At 39.9% G+C, this 6,165-nt stretch overlaps 1 protein-coding gene across 1 annotated transcript in view; it reads left to right on the plus strand.

The window, feature by feature from the left end:
• The window catches only part of ZNF41 (zinc finger protein 41), a 107,620-nt gene that overhangs the window by 52,433 nt on the left and 49,022 nt on the right, over positions 1 to 6,165 (plus strand).

A 6,165-nucleotide genomic window follows, 5' to 3' on the forward strand; every position in this document is an offset into this window, starting at 1 on the left:
CTTTAGGTGCAAATTTACGGAGCAGAATTTGTTTTACATTCAACATTTCATGTACATTTGATTTCACTCCCCAATTACCATCCACAACCATAACCCACTCTGCTCCTCTCCCTTCCCAGTAACCGCCCCCCCCCGGACCTTCTTAATTATGTACTCCCGTGTGTCCAGCTTTTCCTCCATGTGAATGTTGCCCCTCTGGTGCCCCATGGCCGATTGCTCCAAAGGATGTATCTTCATAGAGTATGTGGGTGCATTGCCCTGGGTTGAGTGTTCTGCCTGTCTTATTTACTATTGAGCTGACAGCCAGCCCTTGTGAGTGAGTTTTATCCCAGGCCCGAAGTGTATCCCAGGGCCATATTCTTGGGGGAGGGGTCCCACAAGACTCCATCTGACCAGTAATTATGGTCATTATTGTGTTTTTGGATTTTGTTCCACATTTTTCCTCCCACTCTATCCAGGATCTCCAGTTTTGATACCTTCTGGAGTGGCTGGCATTGGTACCCAGGCACCATCTAGTTCTTCTGGTCTCAAGGTCCATGATGTCCTACTATGGATTGTTTCCAAATGCCCTTGGTTTTCTTAACTCTTCTTTGCTTCCAACGATAGGAGACCGTTAGCTACATCTTAGATGGCCACTCAAAAGCTTTTAAGACCCCAGTTGCTACTCACCAAAATAGGTTGTGGAAGAAGATTTTTATTTTGTTGTGCCATTTGAGTCTGGGGTCCTCCAATACTATGGTCCTGGGTCGGCAGGTCCAGTGGATGTCTCTCCCACAGTGTCTGGCTGTCTGTGAGGGATTGCTCTGTGTCTGTCTTTTGTTGTTTCTGTAATGATTGCAGGTATTTTGTGTTACTGGTATCTGTGCAAGATTAGCCTCAGCTGAATCTATCTTTGGTCTAGAGTATAATGCTGTTCACTGGCCCCCATCTGATCTTCTCAGTTGTCTATGTGTTTATCTGTAGCTTGGTGTTTGGTGTTAATGGTAATGCAGTATTGTGGATATACTGGTATTAGTCTCTGTCATCTCTATCTTATGTACACAATTCGGTGTCCTCCCTTTCCCCGATGTTATCATGCTGGTCACAGACTCTTTCCATAAAATCCCTCTCCTTACTCACCTCAGTGTGTGGCCCACAACTAGCCCAAAATTATTCCCTCTCCTTCCCACCCATTCCGTTAACCTAAAGAGTTCCCTTCCCTAAGCAAACCCTTCCTTGACTTTTTACAATAATGGGCTCATACAATATTTGTCCTTCTGCGACTGACTTATTTCACTCAGCATAATGTTCTCCAGGTTCATCCACATTGTGAGATGATTCGTGTATCCTTCATTGTTCTTTAATGTAACATAGTATTCCATTGTGTGAATGTACCATACTTTGGTTATCCATTCATCTGCTGATGGGCATTTAGGTTGTTTCCATCTCTTTGCTATAGTGAATTGTGCTGCAAAACATAGCTGTGCATATGTCTGTTCGTGTCTTGTCTCTCACCTCTTTAAGATATATTCCTAGCAATGGAATTGCTGGGTCAAATGGTATTTCTATTTTCAATTTTTTAAGGAAACGCCATACCATTTGCCACAATGGTTGTTCCATTTTACAGTTCCACTAGCAGTGTATGAGAGTTCCAACCTCTCCACAGCCTCACCAGCATTTCTTATTTTCTGTCCTGTTGAACTTTGCTAATATTTCTGGGGTGAGGAGATATCTCATTGTTGTTTTGATTTGCATCTCTCTAATGGTTAATGATCATGAGCAATTCCTCATTTGTTTGTTGGCTGCCAGTATATCATCTTTAATGAAGTGTCTTTTCATGTCCCTCACCCATTTTTGAGTTGGATTGTTTGTCTTTTTGGTGTTGAGGAGTTGAGGTTTTCTATAGATTTTGGAGGTAAGTCCTTTATCAGATATGTCATAGGTAAATATTTTCTCCCAATTTGTAGGTTCTCTTTTTTACCCTTTTGGAGAAGTCTTTTGATGCACATAAGAATTTAATTTTTAAAAGGTCGCAGGCATCTGTCTTCTCTTCCACCTCCTGAGCATTCTAGGTTATGCTTGATTGTCTATTTATGCTGTAAATTAGGGCCCTTAGATTTGCCCCTATTTTATCTTTGATGAATTTTATAGTTTTGGGTTTTACGTTTAAGTCTTTGATCCAACTTGAGTTTGTTTTTGTGTGTGGGGTGAGGTAGGGGTCTTGTTTCATTTTTTGCCACCACCATTTGTTAAAGAGGCTGTTTCTTCGCCATTTAACAGATTTTGGTCCTTTGTTGAAGAGCAGCTGTCCATAGATAGATGGATCTATTTCTGGGTTTTTTATTCTGTTCCATTGGTCTTTCTGTCTATCATTGTACCAATACTATGCTGTTTTGACTACTGTGGCTGTATAGTAGGTTTTTAAGATCTGGGAGTGTGAGACCTCCCACTTTGTTCCTCTTCTTCAGTAGTGCTCTGCTTATGTGAGGTCTCTTTCCTTCCTATATAAAGTTAGTAATTGGTTTTTCCATGTCCTTAAAAAATTGTGTCAGTATCTGGATAGGGATTGCATTAAATGGGTAGATTGCTTTAGGTAGTATTGACATTTTCACAATATTCACTCTACCTATCCATGAACAAGGTAGGTTCTTCCATTTATGTAGAGCTCTTATAGTCTCCTGTGGTAGTGTTTTATAGTTTTCTTTGTAAGGTCTTTTGTGTCTCTGGTAAGATTTATTCCTAGGTATTTTATCTTTTTAGTAGCTATTGTAAATGGTATTGTTTTCCTTACTGATGAATGTTAAAGACTACAGTTTGTAGTATGGATTACACCTCAACTTAAAGAAAATGAAAATCCTCACAACTGGACGAATAAAAAGCATCACAATAAAGGAGAAAAGATTAAAGTTGTCAATTATTTCATATTAGTTGGCTCCACAATCAACACCAATGGAAGCACAGCCAAGAAATCGGATGATGAATTGCACTTGGCAAATCTGCTACAAAATATCTCTTTAAAGTGCTGAAGATTAAGAATGCCTCTTTGAAGAGTAAGGTGCACCTAACCCAAGTCATGGTATTTTCAATCACCTCGTATGTATATGAAAGCTGGACAACGAATAAGGGAGACCAAGAAGAGTTGATGCTTTTGAGTTGTGGTGTTGGTGAAGAATACTGAAAGTACCATAGACTGCCCAAAGGACTAACAGGTCTGTCCTGGAAGAAGTGCAGCTGGAATGCACCTTGGAAGTGAGCATGGCCAGACTTTGTTTCACCTACTTTGGTCATGTTGTCAGAAGGGACCTATGGTAGTTAAAGTTGTGTGTCAACTAGGCTAGGCCTGGTTGAATGACTAGGCAGCTGGATATAGTTATTCTCCATGGTGAGACTGGTAATAAACTCCGCGGTGGAATTTATTGGAGCAGCTGTGTGGGTGCTTTAGGGGTGTGGGCTGCTTCCAGTATATAAGAACCAACTTTGAAGAAGGTCTTCAGCTTTTTGGCATGCTTGAATGCCTGCATGTAGCCAGGTCATTGTTCAGCAACCTGCCATGCCCTGCTGATCTTGGGACTTTCTCTGGACTTGGATTAGTGGCCTGTCATGTTGTTTGGTGATATCAGGACTGTGCCTTTTCAATTGTCAACTTGTCCGTCTCAGCAGCCATCTGCTGCCTGAATGAAGAAAAGCGTCTAGCTTCAGTGCGCCAGGAGCCAGAGGCAGAGCTGAAGCCCAAGGTCGAGGGGCTTTCACCCAGCCCCTAGAGTCTGGCACTTTGAACTCGGACTTCTAACTCCAAAAATTGTAAGAATAAACTCCTGTTTGTTAAAGCCATCCCATTTGTGGTATTTTCTGTTATAGCAGCACAGAGATAACCAAAACAGGACCATTCCCTGGAGAAGGATATCATGCTTGGTAAAGTGGAGGGTTCATGAAAAAGGGGAAGTCCCTCACGGAGATAGATTGTGACACAGTGGCTGCAACGATGGGCTTAGGTATAGCAAGGATTGTGAGGCTGGCACAGGACTGGGAAGTGTTTCATCCTGTCATACATAGGGTCATTATGAGTTGGAGCTGACTCATTGACACCTAACAACAACAACAACAACAACAACAAAAAGTAGTAACTTTCTGTGTTTTTGTTTGTTTGTTTTTTACTCCAAATGTTAACATTTTACTGTTGTTGTTGTTATGTGCTGTCGAGTCAGACCCAACTCAGCGACTCCTCCTTGGGTTTCTGAGGCAGTATCACTACGGAAGTAAATTGTCCAACCTTCCTTCTGAGGAGTGGCTGGTGGGTTTGAACCGCCAGCCTTCTGGTTAGCCATCAAGTGCCTTAGGCACTACACTACCATATACACACCCACGTGTATTTTTTTTTTTCCCTAAAATGTTTAAAAGTTGCAGACATGATGCTTCTTTATCCCTAAAGACTTCGGTGAATATTTCTTAAAAACAAGGACATTTTCCTACACAGTGTAATGATCACAGTTGGGAAATTAACATTATACAATATTATCTAACCTACAGACCTAGTTCAGAGTTTGCCAATTGCCATGAAATGTCCTTTTTTTAAAATGCATTTTATTGAAATATAATTTATGTACAGTGAAATACACAAAACTAAAGTGACATGGGTCAATGTTTTGTGTGTGTGTGTGTGTGTGTGTGAGTGTGCAGTGTTCCCTCCCTTCCCCTCCCACTATGGTAACCAACAAAGAAAGTTTCCTTCCATATATAAACCTTTTCTTGACTTTTTACAATAATAAACTAATACTATATTTGTCCTTTTGTAATTGACTTATTTCACTCAGCGTAATGTCCTCCAAGTTCATCCGTGCTATATGGTGTTTTGCAGATTCTACATTAATCTTTAGTGTTGCATAGTATTTCATTGTGTGTATGTACCATAGTTTGGTTATCCATTCTTCTGTTGATGGGCACCTAGGTTGTTTCCATCTTTTGGCTATTGTAAATAGTGCTGCAATGAACATGGGTGTACATATATCTGTTCTTGTCCTGGCTCTCACTTCTTTAGGATATATACCTAGTAATGGGATTGCTGAGTCAAATGGTATTTCTAATTCCAGCTTTTTAAGGAATCACCATACTGCTTTCCACAGTGGTTGTATCATTTGACAGTCCCACCAGCAGTATAGGAGAGTCCCAATCTCTCCGCATCCTTGCCAGCATTTGTTATTTTCTGTCTTGTTGACCTTTGCCATTAGTGCTGGGGTGAGATGGTATCTCATTATTGTTTTGATTTGCATCTCTCTGATTACTAATGATCATGAGCATTTCTTCATGTATTTGCTGGCCGCCTGAATATCCTCTTTGGTGAAGTGTTTATTCATGTCTTCTGCCCAGTTTTTAATTGAATTGTTAATCTTTTTGTTGTTGAGGTGTTGGAGTTTTCTGTAAATTTTAGAGATAAGTCCCTTATCAGATATGTAACTATTGACAAGTCTGAATTTGTTGCTGTCATTTTGTTGTGTGCTTTTTTTCGTGGTGTTGATTTCTTTGTTCCATGCAATTTTCTGTGCTGAGCTCGTTTTGTTTATGAGTCATGTTATCACTTCCTTTGTTGCTATTGTTTTAGTATTTGCAAAATATTTGTGATGGTCCTCTTCTTTATTTTGATGTAAAGGTTCATCATTTTTCTTTGAGGTTACCTTGTGATTTATAATTTTCTTCTCAAGTTTAGAACAGTCCATTCTGTCTTGTAGCTGTTTGACTTCCCTACCATTTAGAAGTTCTGTAAGTATACAATTTTCTCCTCTTTTTGGTTTTTAGTTGTCCTCATTTGTCAATTGATGTCTCTGGTTTCTTGTTTACAATCTTGTAGGCTTATTTACTTTGGATACTTCTGTAGCTGGGTTGGTTTCTGGGTTATGTCATCATGTGTGTTAATGGTCAGTTGTTGTTTGCTGTTGTTGGTTCTCTGTCCAAAGGGCACCTTTAGCATCTCTTGTAAGTTTGGTCTCGTTTTAACAAATTTCCTTAATTTCTACTTATCTGGAAATGTCCTAATTTCACCATCATATTTGAGGGAAAATTTTACTGGGTATATAATTCTTGGTTGGAAATTTTTCTCTTTCAGTGTTTTACATATATCATACCATTGTCTTTTCGCCTGCATGGTTTCTGTCGAGAAATCTGAGCTTGGTCTTATTGGTTGCTCCTTGTAGG

The sequence above is a fragment of the Orycteropus afer genome, unplaced genomic scaffold (genome assembly GCF_000298275.1).
Source record: "Orycteropus afer afer isolate SDZICR_OR568_19922 unplaced genomic scaffold, OryAfe1.0 scaffold00841, whole genome shotgun sequence".
NCBI classification, from domain to species: domain Eukaryota; kingdom Metazoa; phylum Chordata; class Mammalia; order Tubulidentata; family Orycteropodidae; genus Orycteropus; species Orycteropus afer.